Here is a 17,100-nt window from a genome sequence, read left to right on the forward strand (position 1 = left end):
GGGCACTGTTAGTTAACAGGCAGCCAACTGGGAGGAAGAGACCAGACCTGGGGGAGGAGACAGTGACCTGGGGAGTGTGGGTAGACAGTAAGACAGAAGCGTTTAGGAGGAGGAAGTAGAAGGTTGGAGTGAGCAGTCTGCAGTAGGAAGTGAAAGAGGAAGGGTGTCAAGAGAGACCAAAGACTCTTGAGACACATAGAAAGAAGGAAAGACACTGCAAATACCTGAGTTGTAAGAACAGCCACTCAGATGAGGAAAGTAGCTGTGGAGTGAGAGAGCAACCCCCAAGGACAGAGGGACCCTATGCTGTGGATATCCAAAGCTCACAGCACTTTGCACGTAGGGGTGCAGAGCCCCAGAACAGACATGGACTTCAAGCCCTCCATTAACTCTGCCAGGCGGGTGGGATTCCAGGACTCATCTGCCACCCTATAATGTCATCAGCAGCACAGTGGGGACCGGGACATATTCCCTTAAATAGTCCAAGCTGCCTGCGGCAGGACCAGAGACCAGGAGGACCTCCAAGTGCTCCACGTCAGGGAGGACCCACATATACAGGATTGCACAGGTGGAGAGTGGCACCAGGTTGGCAGGCACAGCCATCAGGACAAGGGCGCACTTGGAATCCTGTACGTCTCAGGGCATCGAACCAGTGAGTAAACACCATCAAACTGCCCTCTTTGTCTGGACTGCTTCATTTCCCTGCGCCTCTACTGTAACCCTTCACCTACCCCTGGGGAAAAGCCCTGCTCGCGGAGGGCTCCACCATCCACGCTGACCCCATCCACAATCCCCCAGTGGGAACCCGCAGTGGCGGCCCTGTCATCCCTGGCCGCAAACCGCAAATGGCGTAGTCGGACTTTTATTTTATTTTTCATTTAAAACTATTCGACAGTGCCCTCAGGTTCGGGACCCCTTGAGCCACGGACCTCCCGTATCCAAGCAGCTCGGCTGCCCCGGGGCGCGACACTTATTTTAAACTTTTAGAAAAAATAATAAAATAAAAATTTGGGGCATGCAATATTATTCGGCCCCTTTAAGTTAATACTTTGTAGCGCCATCTTTTGCTGCGATTACAGCTGCAAGTCACTTGGGGTATGTGTCTATCAGTTTTGCACATCGAGAGACTGAAATACTTTCCCATTCTTCCTTTGCAAACAGCTCGAGCTGAGTGAAGTTGGATGGACAGCATTTGTGCACAGCAGTTTTCAGCTCTTTCCACAGATTCTTGATTGGATTCAGGTCTGGACTTTGACTTGGCCATTCTAACACCTGGATTTGTTTATTTGTGAACCATTACATTGTAGATTTTGCTTTATGTTTTGGATCATTATCTTGTTGAAAACCAAATCTCCATCCCAGTCTCAGGTCTTTTGCAGATTCCAACAGGTTTTCTTCAAGAATGGTTCTGTATTTGGCTCCATCCATCTTCCCATCAATTTTAACCATCTTCCCTGTCCCTGCTGAAGAAAAGCAGGCCCAAACCTTGATGCTGCCTCCACCATGTTTGACAGTGAGGATGGTGTGTTCATGGTGATGAGCGGTGTTGCTTTTACGGCAAACCTATCGTTTGCAATTGTGCCCAAAAAGTTCGATTTTTGTTTCATTTGACCAGAGCACCTTCTTCCAGATGTTTGGTGTGTCTTCCAGGTGGCTTGTGGCAAACTTTAAATGACACTTTTTATGGCTATCTTTGAGAAATGGCTTTCTTCTTGATACTCTTCCATAAATGCCAGATTTGTGCAGTGTACGATTGATTGTTGTCCTATGGACAGACTCTTCCACCTCAGGTGTAGATCTCTGCAGTTCATCCAGAGTGATAATGGGCCTCTTGGCTGCATCTCTGATCAGTCTTCTCCTTGTTTGAGATGACATTTTTGAGGGACGGCCGGGTTTTGGTAGATTTTCAGTGGTATGATACTCCTTCCATTTCAATATGATCGCTTGAACAGTGCTTCTTGGATTGTTTAACGTTGTGGAAATCTTTTTGTAACCAAATCCGGCATTAAACTTCTCCACAACAGTATCATGAACCTGCCTGTTCTGTTCCTTGGTCTTCATGATGCTCTCTGTGCTTTAAACAGTACAGTGAGACTATCACAGAGCAGGTGCATTTATACAGAGACTAGATTACACACAAGTGGATTATATCTATCATCATCAGTCATTTAGGACAACATTGGATCATTCAGAGATCCTCAATGAACTTCTGGAGTGAGTTTGCTGCACTGAAAGTAAAGGGGCCGAATAATATTGCACGCCCCAATTTTCAGTTTATTATTTTTTATAAAAGTTTAAAATAAGCAATAAATATCGTTCACTTTCACAATTGTGTCCCACTTGTTGATTCTTCAACATACAATTTAAATGTTTTATCTTTATGTTTGAAGCCTGAAATGTGGGAAAAGGTTGAAAAATTCAAAAGTGCCGAATACTTTCGCAAGGCACTGTAAATGCACTCAATAATTGGTCGGGGCTCCTTTTGCATGAATTACTGCATCAATGCGGCGTGGCATGGAGGCGATCAGCCTGTGACACTGCTGAGGTCTTATGAAAGCCGAGGTTGTTTTGATAACAGCCTTCAGCTCGTCTGCATTGTTGGGTCTGGTGTCTCTCATCTTCCTCTTGACAACCCATATATTCTCAAAGGGGTTTAGGTCAGGTGAGTTTGCTGGTCAATCAAGCACAGTGATACTGTGGTTATTAAACCAGGTATTGGTACTTTTGGCAGTATGGACAGGTCCCAAGTCCTGCTGGAAAATGAAATTCCCATCTCCAAAAAGCTTGTTGGCAGAGGTAAGCATGAAGGCTCTAAAATTTTCTGATAGACGGCTGCGCTGACTTTGGTCTTGATAAAACACAGTGGACCTACACCAGCAGATGACATGGCTCCCCAAACCATCACTGATTGTGGAAACATCACACTAGACCTCAAGCAGCTTGGATTGTGGCCTCTCCACTCCTCCTCCAGACTCTGGGAACTTGAGTTCCAAATGAAATGCAAAATTTACTTTCCTTTCATCTGAGAAAAAACACCTTGGATCACTGAGCAAAAGTGAAGTTCTTTCTCTTCGTGGCCCAGGTAAGACGCTTCTGGCGTCTGTTGGTCATGAGTGGCTTGCGACAAGGAATGCGATAGTTGTAGCCCATGTCCTGGATACATGTTGTGTGTGGTGGCTCTTGAAGCACTGACTCCAGAAGCACCCCACTCCTTGTGAATCTCCTCCAAATTATTGAATGGCCTTTTCTTAACAATCCTATCAAGGCTGCAGTTATCCCGGTTACTTGTGCCCCTTTTTCTACCACACTTTTTCCTTCCAATTAACTTTCCATTCACATGCTTGGATACAGCACTCTGTGAATAGCCGGCTTCTTTAGCAATGACCTTTTGTGGCTTACCCTCCTTGTGGAGTGTGTCAATGACTGCCTTCTAAACATCTGTCAAGTCAGCAGTCTTCCCCATGATTGTGTAGCCTTTTGAACCAGACTAAGGGACCATTTTAAATGCTTAGGAAGCCTGTGCAAATGTTTTGTGGTAATTATTCTAATTTTCTGAAATAATGATTCTTGGGTTTTCATTAACTGTAAGCCATAATCATCAACATTAACAGAAATAAACACTTGAAATAGATCACACTGTTTGTAATGATTGAATATAATATGTTTCCCTTTTTGTATTGAATTACCGAAATTAACTTTTTGATGATATTTTAATTTATTGAGATGCACATGTTCATGTATTCCGAAATAGTGCCATTGAAAAACAAGCCCATATAGCACAGGTGATAGCACAGGTGATATTTATTTTTAACAATTATTCGGTTCTTATGTTGTGAAAAAGTGTCTGATTTCAAGTTTTTAAATCAATTTATTTTAATCAAAGAGGATTCTTCATTGGAACCTGTCATTTCCAGAGGCAGCCTGTCCTGCAGTGTGTGTGTGTGTGTGTGTGTGTGTGTGTGTCTGTCGTAGCAAAATTCGCAATGGTAAATACATCTGGGAAAATAATGCAGCTAAGCCACATATTTCACAATTCGCATTGCAAAGCATGAAGTCCACTTTAACATCCATAGCGTAAATATTGCTCTTTTCAAATTTGCAGCTCTACGGCTTTAAAAGGCTATTGTACCTGGTGTTAAATATGTTTTTAAAATACATTTTAAAACTTATAGATAATTGTTTTATTATTTCATTCATGCATATTTGTATTGCCACTATATGTTTGCTTACAACTGAGGCTATCATAGCAGCCTTAATTACCTGGAAAAACAGCTCTGATGGTGCTGCGGGTGCAACATTAACGCTGGGATCACACAGGTGTATGAGTCCGACGAGTGCAAACCAATAAAAAATCGGATTGTACCTATGTAATTCAGTGATGCAGATCAGATCTGCATATTTTTCTTGATCTTTAATGGGACTGCAGCATGGTGCGCTTGCACTCATATTGGATGAGTCTTGCCAATGCACATCTATAGGTGTGAGGAAAAAAAAAAAACAGATGGCACACAAATCGTTCCTGCAATGTGCGATTTTTATGCGCACATCTTCCAAAAGCCAGGAAATTGCACCAGCTGTCAACAGGAAATTTGCCCCAATATTGCCCTGGCAACCTATAAAAAGGATTGTGAACTAGTGCTGAGCGGACCCGGGCTGTAAACGTCCGGATCTGCACGGTTTCAGGGCTATCCCCGGGCCGGACCCGGGCGCGGGATTCCGGCTGCACGATCCGGAATCGGCAGTTAATAAAAATGAAAAAAAACAATAAATAAATGAGCGTTTCAACTTACCAGACTCGGTGTCATGGGGGCACTCTGCTTCCGGGTCACGCTTTCACTTCCTGTGCTGTGCACGCAATCACACAGCTTTCCGTGTTTTCCCCGCCCACGCGCCGTCCTCTCAGCTGTGATTGGTTCCTGGCTGACGCACCCCACGCCTGCGACAGTCTCTGTCGCGGTCATCGCTTATCGCGGCTCAGTAATGGGCTGCACTCAGAGCGGGCAGCCGTGCTCTATAGCTGCTCGCTCTGACATGTAGCAGAGCTGGATGTGTCGCTGCGGACTTCTCCTGTGGATTACGTCGGAGCTGCAGAGTTTCTTTGGGCTTAATAAAGTGGTGAAGGAGGAGTGTTTTGTACTTTATTTCAAATGAAGGATTGTTCTCTGTGTCTGTGTTTATTTACTGTCATTTACAGGTTAGTGTGATGCAGGTATCTGATAGACGCCTGTGCCATCACACAAACTAGGGTTTAGCAGCAGCCATGCACCGTTGCTAACCCCTGCTATTACCCCGACTGGCACTGCATCACTGCATCATCTAACAGATGCGACCATACGGACGGCTGCGGGCTGAGAATATACCAGCCCCCAGCCGGCGTTATCATGGCTGGATGTGAAGATTAGGGGGGACCGCACGTCGTTTTTTGTTTTTTTTTTGTTTTTTTAGCTTTCACCGGAATCACACGTGCGAGGGGCTCACGCGAGTCTGCCATGGCAGCACCCGGCAAAGCCTCACACGTGTGACTCTGGGCACACATACAGCGCGACGGCTGGGGCTGCAGCCGCGCGCTATAGCTGTGCTGCCGAGTGTTTACCACCGTGACCGACAGTGCACTGCTTTCCTCGCCCAGCGGCCGTCCTGGCGCCTGTGATTGGTTGCAGTTAGCTGACATGCTGTCACTCAGGGTGGGGGCATGTCTAGCTGCAACCAACGCAAGCCAGTGGCGAGGAAAACCATGAATATTGAATTGTCGGCTCCGGAAGGTAACAGTGTGACCGCGAAGGAGTGTGCCGCCATGACAGTGCCTCGGTGAGTATGCCACGCTCGCTCCTAGCCCCTCCACAAACGTTTTAACCCTCCGGATTCCGGTCCCCATTGACTTATATGGGCACCGGATTCCGGAGCGGATCGGATTCTTTTTATATCTGTCAGTGATCCGCGCGCCCCGGATTATTGGCCGTTCGATCAACTTTATGTGAACGCTTCGTGGACATCCTGAACATGGCTTGTCACATCAGCATGGAGATGCTCATAGTCCTGGTCCAGGAGAGGCCGGAATTATGGACTTTTGTGACCCTGCCTATGCAGACTGTTTGAGAGGCCTCCTGGACTCGCATCTACCGGCAGATATTCCCTAATTATGCAGAAAATCCATGAGAGGTGGAGCAGGAAATAAGTAAGTATGCAATTTTTAACTTGCTGCTTTTTTTTTTGCTTAGCTCAAAATGTTTGTTCACGTAGAAAAGGTTTGTTCATCAAACGAATCATGTTAAATGCTGCAACGACATAGGGCCTTTTTTTTCTATAAATCAAGCACCTGCACACTGCCACCTCATATTATTCATGCCAGAACCAAGGTGTTTGCACTATCATATATATCAGTACCCTAATTTATTCTTGCCCCATGCTAAAAAGAAACAATGTCTATTTGTTTATGGCAACACATATCCCATGATGTTGAAAGTTTAATCTGTGCAAAGATACACAACATGTAATCCATGTTGGGCCCTGATACACGTATGTGTTTATATGGTGCAAATGTAGCGCCCTATGGGCCAGGTGGTTAACCTACTCGTTGCCGGGCCGTTTCGGGTCGGGTCAGGCGATGCCATGGGTGAATCAAAATGAGGGAGCCAGCACAATTTCTAAACTGTGCTTATTAACCCCTTCAGCCCCCAGTGTTGTGAATGTCAGTTATGCTTTTGCTGCTGTGAGGCTCCCTCTTGTGGCCAGGAATGGTTTGGTCAGAGACCAGGTGTGTTGAGCAATGGGCGTTTCCATTGCTAACTCTCTGCTTATTTAAACTCTGGTCTGATAGCAGGCTATGCCGGATGTCAGTTGTTCTTTGTACACTAGCCTGCTTCATACTGCTCCAGACCACATCTACCCCAGATAAGTGCTTGGCTCTTTATTTGTTATTTGGTTCTTTTTGCTCTTATCTGAGTTTGTCATTTGCTGTGGTTGTTTTCAGTTTATTTGCATGCAGGGATCTTCCCTCTCAGTTACTTAGCAGGGAAGCTCCCTGCAGCTATGTTTGGAGTATTGCTCCTATTAGTCCATGTGTTTGTTGCTTCTTGAAATTGTAATGGTTCCTGCTTTCTGTTCATTGGTATGACAAGAGCGCCTGGTATAGGACGGAGTTCAGATCTAGTGATCTGAGGGCTTTTTGTACTATCAGGTTTTTGGATTTTTGCAGGGTTTTTCTCTGGCCACCATCAGTCCCTTTCCTATCCTGTCCTATTTAGTCAGTAGAGCCTTACCTTTTGCTAATCCGATCATCTATCTGTGTATTGTGTTTTCCTATATCACCGCAGTCTTTGAATGTGGGGGACTTGCTATTCTTTATCTATTTTCTAAGGCAGAGAGTTATTCATCTTTCCTTCCTTTAGGATAGCTAGTTCTCCGGCTGGGTTCGCAGTGCACAGGATGTTAGTTTACCCCTCGGCTACTTCTAGTGTTGATGGTTAGTAAGGGGATGGCGGCCAGATTAGTTGCCAATGCTCTTGTCACCTTTTACCAATGATTTATGGTGGTCTTCCATGGTTCCGGATCATAACACCCCAGCCTATTTTGACCCTAAAGACCAGGCCAATTTTTGCAATTTTGACCAATGTCACTTTATGAGGTTATAACTGTAACGCTTTAACGAATCCCGGTGATTCTGAGAGTGTTTTCTCGTGACATATTGGGCTTCATGTTAGTGGTAAAGTTAGGCCAATATTTTTTGCGTTTCTTTGTGAAAAAAATGGAAATTTCGTGAAAATTTTGAAACTTTTGTAATTTTCAAACTTTTAATTTTTATGCTCTAAAACAAACGAGACATATAACACAAAATAATTAATAAATAACATTTCCCACATGTCTACTTTACATGAGAACAGTTTTGGGAAAAAAAAATTAAGGAAGTTATAGGGGTTCAAAGTTTATGAGCAATTCTCATTTTTACAACAAAATTTACAAAGCCACTTTTTTTAGGGACCACATCATATTTGAAGCGATTTTGAAAGGTCTACATAACACAAAACACCCAAAAGTGACATCATTCAAAAAATGGCACCCCTCAGGCTACTCAAAACCACATTCAAGAAGGTTATTAACCCTTCAGGTGCTTCACAGTAACTAAAGCAATGTGGAAGGAAAACATGAACATTTTACAACAAAAATGTTAATTTAGCCTCAAATATTGCATATTCACAAGGGTAGTAGGATTAAATGAACCCCCCAAATTTGTTGGGCAATTTCTTCTGACACACAGATACCTCATATGTGGTGAAACACCACTGTTTGGGCGCACGGCAGGACTCGGAAGGGAAGGAGCGTCATTTCTCTTTTTGAACAGAAAATTAGCTCGAATTGTTAGCCGCACCATGTTGCGTTTGGAGAGCCCCTGAGGTGCCGAAACAGTGGAGCTTCCCCACATGTGACCCCATTTTGGAAACTATACCCCTCATGGAATTTATCTAGATGTTTACTGAGCACTTTGAACCTCTGGGGGCTGCACAAAAGTTAATAAAGTTGAGCCGTGAAAATTAAAAAAAAACATTTTACCACAAAATTGTTACTTCAACCAGGTAGCTTTTTTTCACAAGGGTGTCAGGAAAAATTGCACCATAAAATGTATGGTGCAATTTCTCCTGAGTACACAGATACCTCATATGTGGTGGAAATCAAATGTTTGGGCGCATGGCAGGGCTCGGAATGCAAGGAGAGTCATTTGACTGTTCAAACGCAAAATTGTCTAGGATAATTAGCGTATTTCATTTTGTGTTTGAAGACCCCCTGAGGTGCCGAAACAGTGAAGCTCCCCCACATGTGACCCCATTTTGGAAACTAGACCCCCATGGCATAAAAAAAAAAAATCAGGGTGCACGCACGGATGTTCTGCAAAAAGGGGGGGGACTAGGTGGGATGGAAAAAAGAAGTCCTGTCCAAAGTCGAGTACTGCAGGACGCTTGCTGATCAGGTACCTAATTGTTCAAGTTTTGTCTTCTTTTTTGTTATTTGGGGTGCACAAAAAAAAGCAAAAACTCGAGCAACAATTACGTACCTGATCAGCCAATCACGTAGGTGATCAGCACTTGGCGGCAAGCGGGTGGGGGAGGAGGGGGGGAGAGGGAGTGGGAGATGCGATTGGGGATAGTTAAAAAAGAGCCACGAACAATACTTACAGGATGGATCAGAACAGCGGCAGATGGGGGGGCAGCAGATGTGGGGAGCAGCGGTATATAAAGGGGAGCATCTGTGAATGTGAGACGGTGGCGGCTGGGATAGGGTGGCGGCGGATGGAGAGGGCGCAGTGGATGCAGGAGCGGCGTAGGATGGAGGGAAGGGGAGTGGGAGGTGAGATTGGGGTAGTTACCTTACAGGAAAGATCTAGGCAGCAGGATCACAGGAGATGAAGGAGGCAGCAGATCGGGAGGGTGAGAGGTGGAGAGGAGGGGTGCAGATCACGGGGTAGACAGGTGAGCGGAGAGCGGGCAGCAGATCACGGGGGTGACAGGTGAGCAGAGCACAATCAAGGGGGTGAGAGGTGGGGGGAGAGCGGACAGCAGATCACGGGGTGACAGGTGAGCAGAGCACAGATCAAGGGGGTGAGAGGTGGGGGGATAGTGGACAGCAGATCACGGGGGTGACAGGTGAGGGAGCGCACATCGGGGGTGACAGGTGAGGGAGCGCACATCACGGGGGTGACAGGTGAGGGAGTACACATCACGGGTGACAGGTGAGGGAGCGCACATCACGGGGTGACAGGTGAGGGAGTACACATCACGGGTGACAGGTGAGGGAGCACAAATCACGGGGGTGACAGGTGAGGGAGCGCACATCACGGGGGTGACAGGTGAGGGAGCACACATCACGGGGGTGACAGGTAAGGGAGCGCACATCACGGGGTGACAGGTGAGGGAGCGCACATCACGGCGGTGAAGGTGAGGGAGCGCACATCATGGATATATGGTTAATACCAGCTTTGTTTAACCAGCTGATATAAAGCCCGAGATTCTTAATGTCAGGCCAAGTTTGACCCGGCCATTAAGAATCTCCAATAAAGGGTTAAAAAAAGACACCACACAGAGAAAAAATACTTAATTAGAAATAAATACACAGACACACTTACGGATTCCATCTTTATTACTCCCTCTCACACCTCCACGATCCTGGTCTTCTGTCTTCTTCAACCGATCTAGCTCTGCTATATCAGAATGCACAGGGCGAAGGAAGAACACTGCTGCACCTCGCGCTGTGTAATCACTCAATGAGTGATCAGAGGCTGCGGGTTGGTAAGCGGTGACGTCACAGCTGCCACCGTTGCCATAGTAATCTAACGAGTGGGTTACTATAGCAACGGTGATCTCTGATCACCTGATTTCCAGCACCGCTATTCATCACCGGCTGTGGCACCAAATCCCTGCATGTGGGCTGACTCTGTAAAGAGCACCAACATGCAGGGAGGGGGAGCCGAGCATGTGCCCGAGCATTTCGCCTGTACTGGGTGCTCGCCGAGTATACCGAGTGCTGAGATGCTTGGGCGAGCACCGCGTACTGGCGAGATGCACTGACAGGACCTAGCATGACATCATAGCCATGTCACCGGTCTGTAACCAATGAGGTAATACAACATTCAAACGTGACTGGTCACATGGGTATGACGTCACGGAAAGTCCTATCATCACTGCTGGTTACTAGGAGGGCACAGCGATGATCGGAAGGAGAAGCGGCGGGAGACAGAGTCTGCAGGATGAGTCGCGGGACCTGTAAGTATAATGACAATGTTTATTATTAACTGTATTCTTTATTTAACGGCCCGCCTGCCCCATCCCATAACTGTAAAGCCCAAGTTCGGTGTTCGGACGCAAGTTCGCATTATCTCAGAACTCGAACTTTACAAAACGATCGTACGAGTCTCCCAAACAGCGGGGGGTTCGCCCATCACTACTCGGGTGACCTCAGCCTTGGGGCTACACTAAAGGCTACTTTACACACTGCGATATCGGTCCCGATATCGCTAGTGTGGGTATCCGCCCCCATCTGTTGCGCGACACGGGCATATCGCTGCCCGTGCCGCACAACATCGCCCAGAGCCGTCACACATACTTACCTGTCCGGCGACGTCGCTGTGACCGGCGAACCGCCTCCTTTCTAAGGGGGCGGTCCGTGCGGCGTCACAGCGACGTCACTGAAACGTCACTGAACCGCCGCCCAATCGCAGCGGAGGGGCGGAGATGAGCGGGACGTAACATCCCGCCCACCTCCTTCCTTCCGCATAGCGGCCGGGAGGCAGGTAAGGGGAGCTTCCTCGCTCCTGCGGCGTCACACGCAGCGATGTGTGCAGCCGCAGGAACGAGGAACAACTTCGTTACTGCTGAAGTAACGATAATTGAGAATGGACCCCCGTGTCGCCGATTAGCGATTTTGCACTGTTTTGCAACGATGCAAAATCGCTTATCGGTGTCACACGCAACGGCATCGCTAATGCGGCCGGATGTGCGTCACAAAATCCGTGACCCCAACGACTCCGCATTAGCGATGTCGCAGCGTGTAAAGCCCGCTTTAGTCTAGGTAGACTGCTTCGGAATTTCATATTTGTCCTTCTGATCACATGATTACTGGGGCTAGTCAAAGGTAGCAGCAAGTGCCATGAGACCTGTCGTCCAGTGAGTAACAGCCCAGGATCCAGCGTCGCAGGAGGGGGTACGGGGAGGCGATACTCCGCGTTCCTGCCTGTTGATGGTTTTGGGAAATCGGTCCCCGAAGGAACCGTCGCCCTCTAAAAACAAAAAATTCTATGAACTGCCTGTCCTTTCTTGAGCACTGTGTTTACAGAGACGTGGGCAGAAAAACAACGTTATGTTGACAGCTGGGCACCCATCCTGGGCTGTACTATTAAACATGCTGATATGGTATTTTGCACTATGTGCTGAATATCTTATGAGAGCCATGACCACCGCAGGAAGGAGGGTCAAGAATTAGTGCAACACTACACTAAACACCTCCATAATGAGGAATCTATCTAAGCATTCCGCAATTTATTTTGTCATGTACTTTTGTATGAAATGAAAATATACAGTTTACAGTATGGCCTCATAAACTGCCATGTTTACCATACTGCTGCTTCACATAGTTTGGTGGTAATATCAATAATAAATAATGTGCCACTCATAAGGAGACAGAGCTAAGATGGAGTGATGACTATAACAATGACTGTGTTATTATGTGTAGCAATTCTAATTATATGTCATTTCATAAAGTAAAAATGCAGGAACTGAAGACGGTGAATACACTTTGTGTGGGGATTTGTAAAATCTAGACTTTCCATTTAGTGCTACCTTACAACAAAAATTGTGAGATTCTAACCAAAATTGATGTGCTGTTTTCATTGGACAAAAGTAACCAGTCGCATTAAGCGTCTAATGTTTTGTATATAAAGCAGATGAAAGCAGGGAGAAAACCAGTTAAATGTAAATGCTTCATCTCCAGGAGTTTCATTTAATTGCGGTTGCCTGCGAGCTACAATAAAGCTAATGCATCTAATCTCATAAAATACTACTGACTTTTTTTTTTTCTTTTTGGAGGGGTTATTTACTATTCTAATGCTTATTTCTAAGAGGCCAAGAATGTAAATGACATACACATGGATAATGGCAGCATAATGTGTTTGCTTTTCAATTTATTCTGCTTCATTCTATATCCACAAACGAAACTGAGGCTTGTGTTCTGCGAGCTCACATGTGGTGTCGAGAAAGTGCGATCTGAGCTATTATATTTGCCATTGTCTTCATTTTTAGTGTTAAGTCAAAGATAAAATAGACAAACATTTTTTTTATGTTTGAATCTCTTTTCTAGTAAGCGACACATTTAGGGTTTTTTTGTGTGCGTGCTTTTATGTTTTGATTTTTTTCTTTTTAATAGTCGCTGCAGCATTTGAAATGTCAATCAAAAGCAATATGTACATAAAGTTTGCATGTTCTCTCATTGTATGCAGCATTTTTTTCTGAGTGGTGCATGATTTCCCTACCCTTTAAAAAATAAATAAATAAATAAATACAAATAATAAATAATAATAATAATATGATTTTATTAAATTGACCACAGTGTACTTATAATTAAGATAGTAAGATTAAAATTAGTGAATTGAATTATGGCAATTTTTACATCACTATGGTATATGTTGGCACTTTATAAATGAAAGTTAACCATCCCAGTGACAATGCGTATCTGTAAATGTGATGAAAAAAAATTCTATGGTGGTTTTGCAAAACCTGAGAAATTCAAGGTCATTTATCACATTTCTATGTAACTACTGCTTCACTATTATTATTCAAGTGCCAAATGTTTTTTTTTTTACACTTCATTAAGTAGGCCATTAGCAAACATGATTTGATCTCCGTAGACATGTATGCTCAACGTGGAAATTTTTTAAATACACTTTTTTGTCACCATAAGACCTCCTTCACACGAGCGCATAAAAAAAACTCAGGTGTGGAACATTGTCTTTTGACCATCCAAGCACGTGTGCGCCGTCAGTTACATGTACCGAAAAAAAAATGCATGACATTGGAATGAAGGGTTTTTATGTGTTACACCCTTACTACTGAAGCCTGTTTTCACCTTCCAGACAAGGGCCAAATTTTGCAATTCTGGCCAGAGTCACTTTATGGGGTAATAACTGGAACACTTCAACAGATCCCGGTGATTCTGAGACTGTATGCATTGTACTTCATGTTAGTGGTAAATTTAGCTTGAATTTTTTTTACATTACTTTGTGGAAAAATCTTTTTGGCAAAATTTTGCAATGTTCAAACTTTTATTTTTTTATACCTCTAAACCAGAGAGTTACGTCACACAAACTAGATAAAATAATATAATAAATAACATTTCCCACATATCTACTTTACATCAGCACCATTTTTTTATACACAATTGTGTTTGTTAAGAAGTTAAAAGGTTAAAAGTTTATAAGCAATTTCTCATTTTTACAACAAAACTTACATAACCAATTTTTTTAGGGACTACATCACATTTGAATTGATTTTGAGATTTCTAAAAGACAGGAAATATCTAAATTGACACCATTATAAAAACTGCACTCCTCAAAGTACTCAAAATCACACTCAAAGAAGTTTATTAACCCTTTAGGTGCATCACAGGATTTAAAGCAATGTGAAGGAATAATTAAAATTTAACTTTTTCCCATAAAAAAATATTGTTTTAGGACAACAGGAGAAAAATGGCCCATAAAATTTGTTGTGAAACTTCTCCTGAGTACACTGATACAGTAGGGCTCAGAAGGGAAGGAGCGCCATTCGACTTTTGGAGCACAAATTGGCTGAAATAGGTAGCGGACACCATGTCTCATTTGCAGAGCCCCTGAAGTGCCTAAATAGTGGAAAACCCACACAAGTGACCCCATTTTGGAAAAAAGGATCCCTCAATAAAATTATCTAGAGGTGTGGTGAGCACCTTGAACCCACAGGTGTTTCACAGAATTTAAAGTTGAGCTGTGAAAATGAAAAATTTTTTTCCCACAAACATCTTGCTTTTGCCCCAAATGCTTAATTTTCACAAGGGTAAAGGGCACTTTACACGCAACGACATTGCTAACGAGATGTCATTGGGGTCACGGACTTTGTGACGCACATCCAGCCTCATTAGCGACATCATTGCGTGTGAAGTGCACGAACGACCGTAATTGATCAAAATTACTTACCTAATCGTTGAGCGTTGACGCGTCGATCCTTTCCCGATTATCGTTGCTGTTGCAGGTACGATGTTGTTTGTCGTTCCTGCAGCAGCACACATCGCTACATGTGACACTGCAGGAACATCACCTTACCTGCGACTGCCCGCAATGAGCAAGGAAGGAGGTGGGCGGATGTTTGTCCTGTTCATCTCCGCCCCTCCGCTTCTATTGGGCGGCCGCTTAGTGACACCGCTGTGACGCCGAACGAACCTCCCCCCCTTAGAAAGGAGGCAGTTCGCCGGCAACAGCGACGTCGCTAGGCAGGTAAAACCCGTGTGACAGCTCCTAACAATATTGTGCACCACGGGCAGCGATTTGCCCGTGACCCACAAACGACGGGAGCGGGTGCTTTCACCGGCGACATCGCTAGCGATGTCGCTGCGTGTAAAGCCCCCTTAACAGCAGAAAATGGACCATACAATTTGGTGCGCAATTTCTTCTGAGTACACTGATACACCACATGTGGTGGAAAACTACTTTTTGAGCTCACGGCAGGGTTCAGAAGGGAAAGAGCTTTATTTGAATTTTGGAGTCCCATTTTGGCTGGAATAGAGTGCAGATGCTATGTCACATTTGAAGAGCCCCTGACATGCCAAAGCAGCAGAAATGCCTACAAGTGACACCATTTTAGAAACTAACATCTCGAGCAATTAATCTAGTGGTATACTGAATATCTTTCACTCTCTGGCGATTCACAGAATTGCATAACATTGCGTTTAGTGAATGAAAATTTTCCGTTGTCTCCAATCCAATGTTGCTTTGGCCTCAAATTTTTAATTTTCAAAAGAGTAAATGAAAACAGAAGTATAATTTGTTATACAATTTCTCCTGAATACGCCAATACCCCATATGTGGTCCAAAGCTTCTTTGAGGCACATTGCAAAGCTCAGATGGGAAGAAGTTCTATATTGCAATGCAGATTTTGCTGGAATAGTTTGAAGGTGCAATGTTACAGTGGCAGAGCCTCTGAGGTGCAAGAAAAGCAGAATCCCCCATATGTGACCCCATTTTACAAATTACACTTCTCAATGAATTAATTTAGTGGTGTAGTAAGCACATTGACACCACATGTGCCTCAGAGAATTTTATACCATTAGGTAGTGGAAAGTAATAATTACATTTTTACCACTAAAATGTTTTTAGCCTCAAGATTTTAATTTTTATAATGGTTAATAGGGAAAAATAGACCACACAGTTTGTTGTGCAATATCTCATGAGTGCGCCAATAACCTTCAAGAAATCGGGAACTACCGTATTTTTCGGACTATAAGACGCACTGGACTATAAGACGCACCCTGGTTTTAGAGGAGGAAAATGGGAAAATAAAACTTTTAGCAAAAAATGTGGTCATGACACACTGTTATGGGGCGAGGATCTGCTGCTGACACTGTTATGGGGGTAATGTCCCCAAATTCTCTACTAAGGTACCCCATCCTGGTAATGATCCTCCTGCTTTGTATATGATCCTGCTATAAACCCCCATCCATCCTGTTCACATACCCCCCCATCCAGCCTGTTCACATTACCCCCCCCATCCAGCCTGTTCACATACCCCCCATCCAGCCTGTTACATACCCCCCATCCAGGCTGTTCACATACCCCCCATCCAGCCTGTTCACATACCCCCCCATCCAGCCTGTTCACATACCCCCCCCATCCAGCCTGTTCACATACCCCCCCCCATCCAGCCTGTTCACATACCCCCCCCATCCAGCCTGTTCACATACCCCCCCCTCAGCTGTTCACATACCCCCCCATCCAGCCTGTTCACATACCCCCCCCCCCCATCCAGCCTGTTCACAAACCCCATCCAGCCTGCCTTCACATACCGCCCCCCATCCAGCCTGTTCACATACCCCCCCCCATCCAGCCTGTTCACATACCCCCCCCCATCCAGCCTGTTTCACATACCCCCCCCATCCAGCCTGTTCACATACCCCCCCCCATCCAGCCTGTTCACATACCCCCCCATCCAGCCTGTTCACATACCCCCCCCATCCAGCCTGTTCACATACCCCCCCCCATCCAGCCTGTTCACATACCCCCCCCATCCAGCCTGTTCACATACCCCCCCCCATCCAGCCTGTTCACATACCCCCCCCCCATCCAGCCTGTTCACATACCCCCCCCCATCCAGCCTGTTCACATACCCCCCCCATCCAGCCTGTTCACATACCCCCCCATCCAGCCTGTTCACATACCCCCCATCCAGCTGTTCACATACCCCCCCATCCAGCCTGTTCACATACCCCCCCCTCCAGCCTGTTCACATACCCCCCCATCCAGCCCTGTTCACATACCCCCCCATCCAGCCTGTTCACATACCCCCTCCCATCCAGCCTGTTCACATACCCCCCCATCCA

Source organism: Anomaloglossus baeobatrachus, chromosome 4, assembly GCF_048569485.1.
Source record: "Anomaloglossus baeobatrachus isolate aAnoBae1 chromosome 4, aAnoBae1.hap1, whole genome shotgun sequence".
Lineage (NCBI taxonomy): Eukaryota > Metazoa > Chordata > Amphibia > Anura > Aromobatidae > Anomaloglossus > Anomaloglossus baeobatrachus.